At 38.7% G+C, this 18,773-nt stretch overlaps 1 protein-coding gene across 4 annotated transcripts in view; it reads right to left on the bottom strand.

Moving 5' to 3' along the window:
- The window catches only part of LOC149253596 (F-box only protein 6-like), a 60,400-nt gene that overhangs the window by 16,309 nt on the left and 25,318 nt on the right, over window positions 1–18,773 (bottom strand). Inside the window, exon 2 of one of the 4 annotated variants that reach the window (XM_089459986.1) lies at window positions 16,251–16,341. The exons of the other annotated variants lie outside the window; for them this stretch is intronic. The gene's annotated coding sequence lies outside the window, so the exon portion shown is untranslated. The remainder of the gene's footprint in view (window positions 1–16,250; window positions 16,342–18,773) is intronic. 4 annotated transcript variants of the gene reach the window in all.

The raw sequence follows: 18,773 nt of genomic DNA, 5'->3' as shown, positions 1-18,773 counted from the left end.
GAGTATGGTAGATACAACGATGTGTCCATCGGTACTACTATGGTCCCTAACTTCATTTCCCTGCTCATTGATCAGATGAGAGGTACTTCCCATGAGTCCCAGACTGCATGGGTAGGATGCCTCAACAGGAGAACTAATCAATTCTGTCCTCACAGGAGAACACATCACTCCTGCTACAATCGCCATGGAGAACACATCAATCCAAGCTGCCATGGAGAACACATCAATCCTGCTACAATCTCCATGGAGAACACATCAATCCAAGCCTCATAAGAGAACACATCAATCCTGCTACACAGGAGAGCGAATCATCCTGTTCCACAAGAGAGCGAATCATCTTGTCCCACAAGAGAGCGAGTCATCTTGTTCTAGTGTGCACCACCAGGGGAGGATGAGTAACCCTGTGGTCGTATGTTGCTCCAGTAAGAACCGCAAGCCCTCAGAGATCCCGGAGCTCAATGTATGCAACATGCAGGACCCTTGTACAAGGGTTTCTTAACGACTCCAAGTCGTTTGGGAAAATCACAGATTATATCTTTCCTCGGGGCTTTGACAAGGTGTATCGACCTGTACATCATCTTAATGCGATGGAGCCTCCTTGCTCATCATCTTACCATATCCCAGATGATGTCTATCTGCTGGAGTAATGGACAAATACGGGATTCCTCAATAATCGAATCCCACCTCTGGTTGTTACAGAGAATCACAGTGGCATGTGTTCAAATAGCTCACTGAAGAGCTTCCCCAACCAAGCAGCTTCATACGAGATCATACTCGTAGATATGTATATGGTCTCGGCGGTGCTTATGGCAACCGACTTCTGCTTCCTGCTCATTCGTTATATCGAAGCAGAATCCAAAGAGAAACAACACTAAAAGTTCTCCAGCGATCCTCCACACTACCTGCCTAATCAGCATTCGAATAATCATGCAGTTTCATATTTTCAGTAGTGTATCTCAATCCATTAGTAATTGTGCCATGAAGATATCTTAGAATATTCTTGGCATCAATGTAGTGAGGCTCAACCAAATATGAGCTCACAGTGCTAACTGCAAAACATATGTTTGGATGGAGGTTCACCAAGAACATCAATGCGAATGAGTTTTTGAAACTCAAAGGCATTTCCCAAATTTGGTCCGACATCACTACCATATAACTTCTAAAAGTTAAGATCCTCGAGGTAGTCACAGGCTTGCAGTCCATCATACCAAATCTTTCCAATATATTTACCACATATTTTCCTTGAGATAGGAAAATTTCCCTTGGCTTCTGCCATACTTCAAGTCCTTGGTCCTTCATTTCAAATTCAAAAGCCAACTCCCTCTTACATTTGTGAATGAGAGGGTCTGCACCTGTTAGAAAGAGGTCATCCACATACAACACTAGTATGAGAGGCTTGTCATCTTCAACCTTAAAGTAAAGGTTAGGATCGACTTCACTCCTAGTGAATCCCAGCTTCATCAAGTAGTTGTCGATCCTCTCATACCATGATCGGGATTCTTGCTTCAGCCCATAGAGAGCCTTCTTCAACCTGCATACATAAGACTTTCGATCATAAATTTCAAATCCTTCGGGTTGCTCCACGTAGACCTCTTCTTTGATCGAGCCGTGTAAGAACGCAGTCTTGACATCCATCTGATGTAGGTTCCATCCTTGTGAAGCGACAAGGGCTATGATCGAGTGGATGGTCGTATATCTGGAAACAGGTGCAAATATCACATCATAGTCTATATCTTCCTTCTGGGAGAAACCACGAGCAACAAAACAAGCCTTATACTTTCCCGTACTTCCATCTGCTGCATGCTTTATCTTGTAAAGCCATTTGGAAGTAACAACTATCTTGTCTTGGGGTCTGGGAACTACTTCCCAGACATCATTCTTCATGATAGACTCATATTCTTCGGTCATAGCATCCTTCCATACTTGATGCTTGACGGCGTCTGAGAATGATTAAGGCTTATTTTGTATGATCATGCTCATCATGGTCAGGTATCCCTGATACCTATTAGGTTTCTTACTTTCACGAAAGGTTCCTCGGGGTGCAACATGTCCTTCAACATCATCAAGTAGCCCCCTAAGCCATGAAGGCCTCTTCCTAGAAGAGGAAGGTTCATGTGGAGGAGGATCAATCGGATCCATGGGTTCTTCTACATCAGGCATTGATTCATCATCCTTTTCTTTCGGTTCCCTGGTGTCGGCTTCTTGAGAGCTCCTCAAAGTCGAAAGATTGTTCACCTTGCTGAGAGCCATATCTTCGTCAAAGGTGACATCATGACTAATTACGACTTCCCTTTGACCGGCTACATAGATTCTATAGCCTTTAGTATTTTCACCATAGCCCACGAAAATTCCCTTCTTTCCAGATGCACCCAATTTATTTCTTTTCTCTTTCGGCACATGAAAATATATAGGGCTTCCAAAATTTCTAAAATGAGAAACATCAGGTTTCTTACTGGTGAACTTTTCTTTAGGAATCTTGGAACCCAATGCTATATGGCAGTGTTTGTAGTTTCAGCCCATAGAAACTTCGGAAGTCTTTGATCATGTAGCATGGCCTAGACAGCTTCCACAATCGTGCAGTTCTTCCTTCCCGCCACACCATTCTACTCAAGAGTACGTGGTGTAGTAGTCTCCCTCTTAATTCCAGCCTCAGATATGCGTGAGTGAACCAACTATAATATATCAGAGGTCTTGCTTTGGCTTGAGGGGAATGGTCCCCTTTTGAGCTTTCCTTCGGCACATCCCGGACATACACCTTCTTTCTCTACTTGGAATTCAGGCATCCCTGTTACCATCTGTCTTACATCGGGTAGAGCTTTGTAATGTAGGTGGGCAAACCTCTGATGCCAAAGTTCGGACTGAAGAGTTGTGTCACAAGACATGACACCTAGCGGACTTACATCGACCTGATATAATGAATCAACACTAAACCCAAGAGTAAAGGCATCTTTAACATTATTTTTCCATATACATACCTCGCCATTGCTGAAGGTTACCTTGTAGCCTTTATCTTCCATTGCCGAGATGGACACTAGGTTCTTTTTGAGGTCAGGTGCATTTAATACATCTTGGACTTTCTAGCCTTCTTGAATGGTTGTCCTCTTCCTCGATCCCCAGCTCTCTTCTTACATTTGTTGTTGAATTTGTCATTCCTTTGATTTGCCATTAGAGGGATTTTGATCATCGTCCCAGTGTGAGTCCTTTCTATCAGGGCACTCCCTTGCATAGTGACCTGCTTTATCGCAGATGTAACATCGTCCTTTTCTTCCACCCTTAGGTCCAGCCTTTCCTTTTGATTTAGTCCCGAAAATATTTCTTTTATTAGCATGAGAGGAAAAGGTAGTAGGAGGACCTTTAGGCATGGGCATTTTTTGCTCTTCTTCCCTTGTTTCTTCTTGAATGCATCTAGCCATTAATTCCTCGAAACCAGAAATTACATTATAGTTTAGAAGAGTAGTCCTAAACACGTACCATTTGGATGGTAATCCTCCAAGAGTCATGAGTGCCATTTCCCAATCTATTGTAGATTTCCTTGGAGGTGTCCAGTTCAAAGATGTAGGCCACCAAGTGCTTGTCGATAGAGTCCCGGATGATCTTATATTTTGACTTCTTCGGTTTCCATTTGTTCCATGTAGCACTCCTGGATCTTCTAGGGTTAGATCGATAGACATCTTCCACGCGTGATAGTCATCTTTCTCACAGAGCTTGTCTTCGGCAGGAAAGAGTGTTGAGGACCCCATGGTTCTTTTAGGATAGCCTTGCCAATTTTCCCTTCGGTGATTGCTCTTGCTCTTGCTCGGGCTTTGTCTTCACCTCAGCTCTGATACCATGTTAAGTTATGGTATGTTCTATGCTTATAACAGTTTACTTCTTTTTCTTATTATATTCCACAGATTAGCAATCACATGTACATAAAGTAAAGTGCAGATAGAACATTAAATGATCGACAGAAAACAAGCCAAGACAAGAGACACAAGATGTGGCGGCTAGCCAAGGATAAACCCCACAATGTGTGGGGAAACCCTTTGAACAAATCTTCTTTTATATTAAATAATTCAGCAGAGAGAAATAGTACAATAAATCTGATTCATATCAGCAGTAGCAAACCCTAGATCAACAACATCAGCATTAGCGGTTTTATTATCAAACTAGGACAGACGATATCTCACAAACCGACCATTGAATGGACTTCATTCCACCACCAAACATTGTGGCTTCCAGAGGAGGTTCAGATGAACCTGTAGCGCAGTTTAGATGAGGAGGTCTTCTAGGCCATGCAAGTCAATCTTTACTTCTGCAGTTGCAGCTTCAGTTTCAGCAATTTCTGGCTTCAAACTAGGGCAGTCGATATCTTGCAAACCGTTCGTCGGATTGACTTCATTCCACCACCAAAAGTTGCGGCTTTCAGAGGAGATCCAGATGGACCTACAACATAGTTCCAAAGAGGAGATATTCTAGGCCACATAGGTCAATCTTTGCTTATGTAGTTGCAGCTTCAAGTTCAACAGCTTCCGGCTTCACATGTGTGAGAGAGAGACCCCTTTCTGCGCAGTAGAGAAGAGACTCATTTTTGCGCAGTAGAGAGATAGATGTGATGAGAAGAGTGAGTGAAAATGAGGAAAATTCCTCTTATATTTATACACAACGTTGGTGTTTGAATAGATGCCACTGTTGGGATTTTGAGCCTACATGAGTTGTAGGTCGGCTTGATAATAATTCCATAATCAAAATAAATTCATATCTCCATGAATACTTATCGGAATTGGATGATATTTATATCAATCCTACACCTCTTGATGAGAGGAATCTAATAAAAATATTATCAGCCATGAATAAGATGACCCACATGAAGTTTTGTCTTGGTTTCCAATTTTAACACTAACTAGATTATCTACAAACATTGGTTATCAATTTTATTTATGCAATCCCCACTTACATCGTTTATGAATGTGCAAGTGTTATTAAATGGGTGGAGGTGATCATCCTAGGATTTTGTGCTTGAATTGTAGTTAGCCAGCTCCTCCTAGCCCATGTGAACTTCACATGGTAGTCAATCCTCATAATATACGAACGTTGGAGATTTAGTCATACCCATCGAACAACGACCATCATTTTTTTCCTAACCCTAAGCTAATGTATCCACATCCTTCTCTTTCCGTTTGGGGTTCTTTCTCTGGTTGAGCTGTATCATGGTTGCAGTAGCAAACCCTAGATCAACAACATCAGCATTAGCGGTTTTATTATCAAACTAGGACAGATGATATCTCACAAACCGACCATCGGATGGACTTCATTCCACCACCAAATATTGTGGCTTCCAGAGAAGGTTCAGATGAACCTATAGCGCAATTCAGATGAGGAGATCTTCTAGGCCATGCAAGTCAATCTTTACTTCTGCAGTTGCAGCTTCAGTTTCAGCAATTTCTGGCTTCAAACTAGGGCAGTCGATATCTTGCAAACCGTTCGTCGGATTGACTTCATTCCACCACCAAAAGTTGCGGCTTTCAGAGGAGATCCAGATGGGCCTACAATGTAGTTCCAAGGAGGAGATATTCTAGGCCACGTAGGTCAATCTTTGCTTCTGTAGTTGCATCTTCTGGTTCAACAGCTTCAGGCTTCACATGTGTGAGAGAGAGACCCCTTTCTGCACAGTAGAGAAGAGACTCATTTTTGCGCAGTAGAGAGAGAGAGATGTGATGAGAAGAGTGAGTGAAAATGAGGAAAATTCCTCTTATATTTATACACAACGTTGGTGTTTGAATAGATGCCATTGTTGGGCTTTTGAGCCTACATGAGTTGTAGGTCGGCTTGATAATAATTCCATAATCAAAATAAATTCATATCTCCATGAATACTTATCGGAATTGGATGATATTTATATCAATCCTACACCTCTTGATGAGAGGAATCTAATAAAAATATTATCAGCCATGAATAAGATGACCCACATGAAGTTTTGTCTTGGTTTCCAATTTTAACACTAACTAGATTATCTACAAACATTGGTTATCAATTTTATTTATGCAATCCCCACTTACATCGTTTATGAATGTGCAAGTGTTATTAAATGGGTGGAGGTGATTTTGTGCTTGAATTGTAGTTAGCCAGCTCCTCCTAGCCCATGTGAACTTCACATGGTAGTCAATCCTCATAATATACGAACGTTGGAGATTTAGTCATACCCATCGAACAACGACCATCATTTTTTTCCTAACCCTAAGCTAATGTATCCACATCCTTCTCTTTCCGTTTGGGGTTCTTTCTCTGGTTGAGCTGTATCATGGTTGCATATTTCCACCAAGAGAGGTGTTGGTATCCCTACAACTGTGTGTGCTTACCAAGTTTCGTGGCCTCCTAAACCCATATTCAACGTCTGAATGACGCATATAAGTAGTTTACTTGATTACTTTTCTCATTTTTAATACAATTTCTTAACTTTTACTGTCGCTGACTAAATTTTCCATTCAGGTGGTGAAAAGGTTATCTCCACAACTATTGTTGTACCTCTCGTTCGTCCTTGTCTTTCTAGTAATATTGCAATCTTCAAGGCATACCTCTATATCTTCATGGTAAGGTTTTGTTGAAAATAGCAACAAGAAATGGTAAAAATAGAAATGCTAAAATTAGCATTGCTATAGATAGCATTTCACGATATATTCCAATTTTAATTTTTCCTTGAATTAAAATTCGAATTTAGTCTCACCAGCTATTTGAAAAATAATTAATTAATTCATCCTGAGTTAATTAGTTGGAGAAATTCAAACATGAAATCCTTGTGAAGACATGCAACAACTATCCCTATGATTGAGGAAGTCATCCCTTAATTAAGGAGATAAGGATGAGTTTTATTTGAGTTGTAATTAGTTAGCTCAGTTAATTGAGTTAAGTCCATGTAGATTAGTTCCAAATAGTTTGTGGAACTGATTGTGAGTTCAGTAAGTTAATGCATGCATGCATGAAACTAGTGTACTCCAGATAACTGAATATTCTCTCATAAATAACTCATGCATGTCAGTTTAGACAAAGGCCCAGTTGATATTAAAGGCAGGGATAGTGTACTATCAGTTGCAAGAATTTTCCTATACGAAATTCTCTTGCATGCAGAAGGAATTCATTCCTTGAGATTTGCATAGTTTTACAGTGTGTTGGAGCAGTGTGTGAGACCAGTGTCACACAAGGTTACAGCAGGAACACCAAGGGAAAACAACACAAATAAATAGGAGGCTTGGAGGATAGAGGGAAAGGCATATGAGTTGTCTAGTCTGTCTATGAGCAGTGAGAGGGATTGTACTAAGAGTTGGATAGCTGTGAGAGCTAAAGCTTAGTGTAATCCTGAGATATTTCCACTTGTATGATAATACAAACATCGGGGTTTTTAGCTGAGGCTTTCCCCAGAGTATTATTCTGTGTTTCATGTGTGATTGATTCTTCTCTATTATATGTGTTCTATTTCATGTTTCTCAAATCAATTAAGTTTCTGCAAGTTTTATTGTACAAGTAGATTAAGTATTTTGCTTTAGTACATTGCATAATCAGATTAATCTACAATGAGAATTTCTACATGGTATCGGAGCAAAGGTGATCAGAGCTATGAACAACATACTAAGAAGAGAAAGTTGAAGTTTGAATTTCTTGATTGTAGGTACAAAATCAAATTCTTATCACACCTCAAAGTTCACCAATGGCATTCAATGGCTTGAGACTCGATTATGCACTAGATGGCAGCTCAAATTATATAGCATAAGTGGTATTATAAGACAATGGTTTGAAGGATTTCATTGATTAAGAAATCCCCAAGCCAACAGCAGCTAATGCCCAAGAATTGGTGGAATGGAAGAAGTGTGTGGCGAAGGCGAGGAGGATTATTCTGGAGGGAGTTCAAGACCATATTGTCTCGAGTCTCCATGGGAAGGAGACTCCATTCTCAATGTCGAAGACATTGAAGGACCTATATTAGAACAACAATGACCATAGGAAACTGGCGCTGAAGGACAAGTTTCAAAAAATTAAGTGTGAAAATGGAAACACTATTTCTACATATTTGAACAAGCTCAACACCTGCAAAGATGAGCTTGGAAGTGTAGGAATAACAATAGCCGATGATGATATGGTGAGTCTTACTCTCCTCGGTATTCCTAAGAGCTGGCATAGCTACCATGACTCATTGAATGGTAGAGAGAAACTGTCAGATTGGGAACGACTGTGGTCGGATCTGATGTAGGAGAAGATCAAGAGGAGCACCAGAGATGGTTCTTCATCTAACCAGGATGATGAAGAAAATCTAGCCTTAGCCAGTAAGGCAAGCAAAGGGAAATGGAATGCTTCCCATTCCCAATCAAGTTATTCTCATGGTGGGAAGAAGATTAAAAAATCTAAAGTGAGATGCTTTAATTGTCATGAGGTGGGCCATTATGCAACTAATTTTCCATTGAAGAAATCCAAGAAGGGATCCTCAAAGAGATTAGAAGGTGACGCACTGGCCTGTCAGTTTGATTTGGATTTTACCCTCATCGCATGTATGGTTTCATCGATGGTGCGTTGTGTTTGGTACTTGGACAGTGGAGCCTCATTCCACATGACTGGGGATAAGAGTTTATTCAGTACCTTAGAGGAGAAAGACCTCAAGATGCGCATAGAGATAGGCGATGATGGAAAGTACCGTGTTTTAGGTGAAGGTACGGTTGTGTTTCAGAGGGAGCATGGAGCTCCTCTCACCTTGACTGAAGTAAAGTATGTGCTTGGACTGAAGAAGAACTTGGTATCGGTCATGATGTTGGAAGATAGAGGTTATGATGTAGCCTTTAGTAAAGGAAAGGCATTCCTGAGACACATAGCCATGGATCAAACTAAGAGGATTAGGATTTGAGTGAATAATCTCTACAACCTAGAGGTAGATGACTATGTTGCATTGAGTTCCAAAGCAGAATTGGTGCAAAGCCAAGATATTGGTGAGTTATGGCATAGGAGGTTGGGCCACTTGCATCGTGGGGCCTTGAAGGTAATGCAGCAAATTTCTACTGGACTTCCCAAAGGTAAACTTGAGCAAGTGGGCACATGCAAAGGTTGTACCTTGGGTAAGTATGCAAAATATTCCTTTCATGATCAAGACAGTTGAGCTGAAGCAATCTTGGAGCGAGTTCATACAGATGTGTGTGGACCATTCTCGACAGCCTCCACCGTTAAACAAAGATATAATGTGATTTTCATTGATGATTTTTCTCGTAAATGATGGATCTTATTTCATGCAGAAGAAGGATCAAACCTTATCAAAGTTTTGTGAGTTCAAAGCTTTGGTTGAGAAAGAATCAGGGAAGAAGATCAGGGCCTTGAGAAGCGACAATGGTGGAGAGTATGTCTCTCAAGAGTTTAAGGACTTCTATTCAGTAGAAGGAATTAAATGGGAGTTGACGGCACCTCATAACCCACAGCAGAATGGGGTAGCTGAGAAGAATAACATAATGATTATGGGGGCAGCTCGGGTGATGCTGCATGACCAAGGCCTACCACTTCATTTGTGGGCTGAGGCATGCAATACAATGATCTATTTGCAGAATAGAAGCCCGCATCACATACTTGGGATGAAGATACTAGAGGAAGCTTTCTCCAGGAAGAGACCAGATGTGGGTCACTTCAGGATCTTTGGCTCATTGGTTTATTTCCATGTGACCAAGGATGCCTGGAAGAAGCTTGAGCCGACAGCTGAGTTGGGGATACTTGTGGGGTATACTGATACACCCCACAACTATCGGGTGTATTTTCCTACTAGTCAGGGGACATTGGTTCACATTGATCTTAAGTTTGATGAGTAGAAGCCCATGCGAGTTTCCCTTGAGAGGGAACTCCAACTACAGGTTGTGGAGGAACTTTTGGTTCCTAAGGAGGAGGAGCCTCAAACTAATGTGGAGCAACTGCATGCATAGGTTCCAGGAGTGAAGACATCCACTCAAGCAGAGTCTTCCAGATATGGGTGGAAGCGAACGAGAGAAGCTGACAGATTGTTGTCGGATGCGAGAGAGAATGTGGGAGAACCATATTCTCAGCGAAAATAGAGGAGGTCACCTAATAGGTACACTGGATACATGGTCCTTGTTGGGGAATGTGTTTAGACCGATCCATCTTCCTTTGAATAAGCAGTGTAGTAGCTGATTTGGGTTGATGCTATGGTGGAGGAGTATGACTCCATAGTTCGGAATAGTGTTTGGGATGTAGTTCCAAGACCGGAGAACAAGTCAATTATGAGTTCCCATTGGCTTTACAAGGTAAAGCAAGCTACTGATAGTGGTGTGGAGAAACATAAGGCAAGGTTTGTTGCCCATGGTTTCTCACATGTCGAGGGGATCGACTATGATGAGACTTTTGCTCCTGTAGCAAGGTACTCATCTATTAGATCGATGTTGGCACTATCAGCACAAATGGGTTGGAAGATCCATCAAATGGATGTGAAGACTGCATTCCTCAATGGCAAGATTGAGGAGGAGGTGTACATAGAGTAGCCGGAAGGTTTTGAGACCTTCGATCGTGAGTCACATGTGTCCCAACTCAAGAGAGCTTTGTACAGGTTGAAGCAAGCACCTCATGCTCGGTACACCAGGATCGACAACTACTTCACCGGGTTGGGCTTCACTAAGAGTGAAGCAGATGCGAACCTATACCACATCATGGTAGAAGGTAAGTAGTTGATCATTGTTCTTTATTTTGATGATCTGATATTGACAGGTGATGATCAGTTGATCATGTCTTACAAGGAGGACCTTGTAAGCAAGTTCAAGATGAAAGACATGGGTCTCATGCACTACTTTCTAGGAATGGAAGTGTGGCAGAAGGATGGGGAAGTGTTTGTGTCTCAAGGTAAGTATGCCAATGAGATACTCAGAAGATTCCACATGGAGAAGTGCAAGCCCATGCAGACTCCTCTAGCATGTAACTGGTGGAAGGAGGATGCTACTTCAAGAGAAGTAGTAGAAGCTACTGTGTATCGGCAGCTCATGGGTTCACTGATGTACTTATTGAACACACGACCAAATTTGTGCTATGCAGTGAATCAGCTGAGTCAAGCTATGGTTCAACTTACCAAGTTGTTTTGGAAGGCAGCAAAGCATGTTTTGAGATACCTCAGAGGCACATCTTAGTATGGATTATGGTACAGATGGTCCGAAAGAGTGAAGCTACAGGGCTTCACAGATGCAGATTGGGCAGGGAGTCCATCAGATCGGAAGAGAATATTAGGAGGAATTTTCAACCTTGGTTCAACTGCATTTTCTTGGTACAACATGAAACAGAGGTCAGTTTCACTCAGCTCAATAGAGGTTGAATACATGGCTGCAAGTCAGGCAGCATGTGAGGCCATTTGGATGCGGAAAATTCTAGTTGGTTTGTTTTATCATAGGATGGATCTAACTGTGATCTATTGTGATAATTAGAGTTGTATCAAACTCTCTGAGAATCCAGTATTTCATGACAGGTCCAAGCATATCGACATTTGGAATCATCATCTTAGAGACTGTGTGGCGAGGAGGATCATGTTGTTGCAGTATATTTCAACTAAGGAGCAAGATGCTGACATTTTGACTAAGGCATTGTCAAAGTGTAAATTCGAGTTGCATAGAGACAAGATCGGGGTGGCAGATAATCCCTTTCTTATTGAGAGGGAGTGTTGAAAATAGCAACAAGAAATGCTAAAAATAGAAATGCTAAAATTAGCATTGCTATAGATAGCATTTCAAGATATATTCCAATTTTAATTTTTCCTTGAATTAAAATTGAGAATTAAAATTCGAATTTATACTCACCAACTGTTTGAAAAATAATTAATTAATTCATCCTAAGTTAATTAGTTGGAGAAATTCAAACATGAAGTATTTGTGAAGACATGCAACAGTTATCTCTTTGATTGAGGAAGTTATCCCTTAATTAAGGATATAAGGATGAGTTGTATTTGAGTTGTAATTAGTTAGCTCAGTTAACTGAGTTAAGTCTAGTTAGATTAGTTCCGAACAATTTGTGGAACTAATTGTGAGTTCAGTCAGTTAATACATGCATGTATGAAACTAGTGTACTCCAGATAACTAAATATTCTCTCATAAATAAATCATGCATGTCAATTCAGACAAAGGCCCAGTTGAGATTAAAGGCAGGGATAATGTACTATTAGTTGCAAGAATTTTCCTATAAAAAACTCTTGCATGCAGAAGAAATTCATTCATTGAGATTTGCGCAGTTTTACAGTGTGTTGGAGCAGTGTGTGAAACTAGTGTCACACAAGGTTACAGCAGGAGCACCTAGGGAAAACAGCACAAGGAAATAGGAGGCTTGGAGGATAGAGGGAAAGGCATATGAGTTGTTTAGTCTGTCTATGAGCAGTGAGAGGAATTGTACTGAGTGCTGGATAGCTGTGAGAGCTAAAGCTTTGTGTAATCCTAAGATATTTCTACTTGTATGATAATACAGATAACGGGGTTTTTAGCTGAGGCTTTCCCCAGAGTATTCTTCTATATTTCATGTGTGATTGATTCTTCTTCTCTATTATATGTGTTCTATTTGATCTTGCTCAAATCGATTAAGCTTCCGCAAGTTTGATTGTAGAAGTAGATTAAGTATTTTGCTTTAGTACATTGCATAATCAGATTAATCTACAGTGAGAACTTCTACAGGTTCTAGTTTTTTTTTTCTCTTAATTCGATTTGTATCATTTGAATTTGGCTTACATCAATTTTCATATGACTATGAATGAAATCAATTTTATGTTGATTTCTTGGCCTTCACCTCTCTTCATGAGTGTAGAGTGTCTGTATTGCATTCCATAGGGTTGAATCACTTTCCATCGGAGAGGAGTTGCACTTGGATAACATAATAGGTATAATTTATATAATTTTTTTCTTTTAAAGGATTTGTTCATTTCCTCTATGGTTATTGGGAAATTTCTTTTTCTTTATAGGGTTCTTTATATATATATATATATGTATATGTATATGTATATGTATATGTATATGTATATGTATATGTATATGTATGTATGTATGTATAGTTTTCCTTGGTGTCTAGTTGTGTATAGGGCTGGCAACATCCTCATGCCCTCTAGTTTAGTCTTAGGAAGTAACTCACAGCAATCTAATGCATAGTATTCAGTGATATGTTGTTTTTTTTATTGTCTTCCTCTGTCTTGCTAATAGACGAAGTTTTCAACCTTAGTTGGTTCCTTCAGGCCTAACGATAAAAATCTTATAATGTGACGAGTGAAACTATGTGGGGTCATCCCCGCTATAGGTACCATAGTCATTAGTCCATAGAAATTCCTTTTGTTTTTCATTGTTATTTGTTAAAATATTGATGCGTTCACTCCCAAAATATTGTCATTAATCACACGCCCTCTCCTTTTTTTTGTTACAAGTATGTGTGCGTTGAGTTATTTCAGGGTTCTCAAGGAACAAAGGAATTGTTTTCCCACTGCATCTTCCTATGATACAGGTCGGTTTATGCTACACAATCCTTTCGGCTTCTTGCATGTCTTCTCAAGCACAATGGATATTTTGCGTGTTCTCTTCCACTCTCAGTGTAAAGAGGGATTTTTCTTTTTATTTGTAATGCTATGTTGACCATCCTTTAGTAGAAAGATTGTTTTGTGGGAAAAAAATTTCTCTGATTTATCTGCCCCACCGTATCAATAGTTGTTACTTGTATAATTTTCAGAATAGAGAAGTTATACACTTCATCGGTGTTGTAATTAATAGTTTACCCTCTTATAAAACCTATGAGGGTTTCCCATTGGGAGATTTTGTTAATCAATTTATAACCCTAACATACCTCTCACTTTCTGTCAATTTTGAGGTTATTATCCATAATGAACACTATGGTTTATTTGAAAATATTTAAGAAGGTTATTTATAATGAATTCCATGGAGGATTTTGTAGTATAAATCACATGCCGCAATGGCTTGTTGTACTAATTTCTAAACAACTCGATATTGTTTTTGTTATTTTTTTCCTTCGTAATTAAAATCAATGGCGATGCCTTTTCCAGAGAAGTAGAACACAAGTTAATCTTACTGGATTTAAATTATTTATGGGATATGTATGATATAAAACATTCAAATTGCTTCTACTTTTGTTGTTGTTGTGTCTAAAATTATATGGGTATAGATAATTATATTTATTGATTGTTCTTTCATTACATCCATAGAGAAATATCTAGCTTCAATATGGAAGTCGAACTATTCTATTTTCATAATTTATCTACGTTTCTACAAAAGGTTTCACCCAAAAACAATTTCTCTTAATAAAGTATGATAGTTAGGATTCCCTTTTTTTTTGGAATGTTTAGTTTCGAAAAGAGGTTAAGTACCTCTAGACCATTGGAGCTTGACTCAGTCCCTCCTCACTCTTAAGCAAATTCAGTCATATTGGGTTTTTAGTATAAGATACAGGCTCAATTTTTCTACGTATCACCAATTCTAAAAATTACTACAGTATATACACCCTTTCTCTGCGTAATTTAAATGGAAAAGATAGGACCCACACATTGATATCATTCAAGACTTGTATTGTAGCTTGTTCTTACTGTAGTGGAAAGCACTTGTTAATTCCTTTCAAATACTTTATTCTATTATTTGTTTTTCTTCTAACACTTTCAACAACCATTAGGAGAAGAATCGTGGGTTGGGCTTTATATTTCCTCCTACATAACATATATTATGTTCTTAACTATATAAATATACCCTGTTGTGGATGATACTTTGGTTTCCCCCTGATCGGGTCCTACCATTTTCTCCTTGTTCTCCTCACGAGTCCAACAAGCTATTTCTATTTTGTATATAAAACAATTGAATTTGATTATAGTAGACATGTTGAGAATAGAGATAAATTTCAGGTTTTCAACGATACAACTAGTATGCCAAATCGGGTTGTATTTTCTTAAGCCTATCTCTCATTAATACTATTTACCATTTACATAGTCAATCATTAAGGTTTGGTCATTTTAATGTTCTTAAATTGCAAGCATAAATTATTGACCGAAGTTGGTAAACTTATGAAGTGCAAGTGCATTATATATGCTAGAAGCTTTTCTTTTAATTTATAAGATGATGGTTGTATTTGTTATTGGGATTTTCGTTGTTATCCAGGTTCCTATTTGTAAGCATTAAATTAGAGTTAGATTTCTACAAATTAATGAATGGAAGTAGAGCTATTGTTAAACTAATCCACCAAGTTATATCTATATTGAGTATCATTCTAAAACATCTTATGTTAATCATTCTAAAATTACGAACCTAACCTAAAGACCTTGCTGCAATAAAACATAGTATTGAGATTCAAATGATTCTAGGAGCAATAAAATGATCCTTTAAAATTTGTCTGCAAAGTATATACAAATTTTGATTCTAAAAAACATGAGGAAAATCTTTTAACACTCACTACAAAGTATATACAAGTTCTAATTCTAAAATCATGAAAACAATCTTTTAACATTGACTGTAATTAAGTGAAAAGCATTGAAGAAACTAAACCATTAAACAACTAGAAAGAAATTCAAATGCAAACAAAATAACGAGATTTAATTGAGTTATAACGAAATGATAAAATAGTGATTTAAGTAAACTAAGCTAGAAAGAAATGACAATGTGATAACAGAAAGTGATAAAATGAAAGAAACTTAACCTCGACTGTCTACAGGGGACCTCCACATAGAGTAGGTGTAAATCACGCTCAAATACACATCCAATAATAGAAATGTAACTTTAATTCAATATGAGAACAAAAGATATATTTCTCACAATTTCTTCAAAGATTAACTATTACTTGCTTGTTATCCTTTACAGAGGATAAATATTTATATATAAAATGTGTGCTCAAAAGTTTGAGACTTATATGCCTACATGTCTTTTAATCAATCCTTATTCAAATTCGAAACTTAAATAGTAAAAGCATTATCTCGACGATTTTCTATTTGGAAAGAAAATCAGAGAAATGTGATGCATTCGAACTTCTACTGCTGCGTGTTAGACATGTGCCTTTGACTGCGCCACTATGTGATTCCCTCAGTGAATTGGTTCGAGCGAATAGGAGGAGATCCATTAGGGGATCAATCCTCAACAGCCCATGTGCTTCCTTGATTCGTTGGTGTTACCAGAAAAATAGTGTCCATTCAGAGCTACTAGTCCCACTAAGATGGGTAGCTATCTTAGAAACAAACAAACTAAAGTTACTTGTGTCTTCCTTTATGAGAGATAGATAAGAGAGAAGTAGAGAGTACCAACCTTAGTCTTTCACTTGGCTCCTTGCTTGTTTCCTCCCTCCTTTGACAGAGCTTTGCCACTCTTTCCTCACTTTTCCCACTTCAAAGAACACCTGTAGAGTGAAAGCAGCATAATACCATCAAAGCATAGAGATCTATAACCATAAACAATATAGGATCAGATGTATATTGACCATACAAATGCATACACCAATACAAGATTCAGAAATATACAAGCATATGGAGGAAAACTCAAATAGCTTTATTGATAAAAGTAGTAGAAGAGAGGATTACAACCTAGTGGTCTGACCCAGCGCCATCCTCCCAGCATGAAAGCCCTCTTCACCTCATGCAAAGCTAGATCACCCAACACTATGATGTTTCACAGAGAAACCAACATCACTTCCTTACAAAATACAAAATTCCAGTCTTTGGATCTCTAGAATGAGGGATCCATATATAGATATTTGTAGGTGGGTGAGTCAGCTTATGGGATTTTGATTAGTGTCATTTATCTGATAGTTCTTGGTTCCACTTGGAGATTTCATGATCTCTTACTCATCCTTGGGTGAATTCAGAGAGGGAAGTGTTAAATGAGCAGTTTCTAGAAGATTCTTTAGGTTTCCACCTAGCAAACTGTCTCTTCCATTTGTCTGCTCTCACTCATCACACCCTATAGAAGGGATTTTTAGTATGCATCACACCCCTCGTGTGTAATAGGTGAGATGCATCGCACCCTGACCATGGAGCGGGTGAGATGGTCCAGTTTTGACCAGTTCTGGGCAGTTTTTCAAGGAGAACTTCTAGGAAATGATGTAATCAACTGACCTTGTTCCTTTAGGGTATGAAACAACACTTTTATGGTCTTAGAAGCCCTTGGTTTATGGACATATGTGATTGGGGTTGCAGTGCCCAAATATGTCTATAATAGTTGGCGCACTAGAACCCCGCAAACCATGGAGATAAATGCAGATTTGTAAAATAGTTGTAGAATCATGTTAATTATGTAGCTAATGCAATATTTAACATAATAATAAGGTACATTAATGAATATGAAAAATAAGACATATGAGAGTTTTTACCTTATCAAAATCTATGGTTTTACTGCTTTTATTGAGTTGATAGCAATGATGAAAAGAGGAAAATGGAGGAAAAAGGGTGTCAAAACAAAACAATCATGAAACTCTACATTCCCCCACACTGAAGATTTTGTATGTCTTCTTGCAAAACACAAAATTTATATCTTTGTTTAAGTGTTGCATTTGCTTGGACACTTCTGCGAGTACATCTAACTTCATCCTTTTCACTTTCTTATTAGTCATTGCTATCCTTTGTTTTCTCATGAGGATCTTGTATTTCAAGCTTATAACATGTCTCTGTAAAGCCCTATTTTTCTTCTTCTTAAACCAAAAACTTAGATGTAAAAGGAGGTTGTCAGTCTTAGCTATTTGGATTTCATTCTTTTCTTTCAAGGCTTGATTTTCATTTTTAATGTACTTGTTTAATGTCTCCAGTTTGAAGATTTCTTGTTTTAATACATTGATTACTAGAGGTTCTTGTGGTTCATTAAACTAGACTTCTTCTTCCCTTTGAATTGGAATTGATGTTTTTGTTGCATCCCTTTTCTCTAGGGATTTGATATAATCATAAATCTCGTGTTGCACAGGATCAATTTTTGGCGTTCTTCGACCTGGACTCTGAGCAGGCAAGGTGAAAGTTGGTGATGAAACCCTTGGTGATGAAACTCTTGGAGATGTTCTCCGAGAAATTCTTGAATCTTCTTTTTCCTTTGAATTTTCTTCTATTTCTTCATCAACATGCTCTATTCTTTTTGAGAGTAATACCTTTGTTGAGTTGATTCTAGTACTCCTTCTTAGACCCATGACAGGGATCTTTTGAGTATCCCTACATTTTGTTTTAGGCTTCTTTGTTTGAGGTGAAATCTCTATCTCTTTAGTGGCTTTCTTTCTTCTAACATCTCTTTTGTTTATTTTATCTAAAATTTCTGCAAGAGGGATATCATCCTCTGACAGTTCCTATGACTTTTGTGGTTCTTGTTCCATTTTTCTATCAATTTTTAGTTTCCTTGCTCTTTTAGTTTCGTTGCTATTTGGCTACTGATGAGTATCCTCCTGAAAGTTATTCCTTACTAAAAATCCTTCCCAATTATCACCTATGTTTTGGAGATGAAATTCAACAAGTATTTTGACTCATTGTTTTACGAAACGACCGAACCGAAACGGAAACGGCCGTTTCAAACCAAATTTTTTTGACCCGGCCCATGACCCGGTTCGGCTGGCCGAGTCAGCTATGACTCGGCCGAGTCAGCCAATGACTCGGCCGAGTCATAGCTGACTCGGTCAACCCGGCCGGGTCCCGTATTGACTCGGCCGAGTCATAGAAAGACGGCTGGGCAGCGTTTTGTAATAAAAAAAAATCAATTTTTTGCTGATTTTTGGTAAAGTTAGTTAGGGTTTGTGGATTCTAAAGGGTTATTGTGATTTGTTTAATGCTTTTGGGGTCCATTTCCCCCTCCCAAACTCTA

The sequence above is a fragment of the Pinus tabuliformis genome, chromosome 7, assembly GCF_031772625.1.
Source record: "Pinus tabuliformis cultivar Carrire ecotype Pingquan chromosome 7, CPIR1, whole genome shotgun sequence".
NCBI lineage: Eukaryota > Viridiplantae > Streptophyta > Pinopsida > Pinales > Pinaceae > Pinus > Pinus tabuliformis.
The sequence above is the reverse complement of the archived record's forward strand: the minus strand, read 5'-3'. Positions and strand labels throughout refer to the sequence as shown.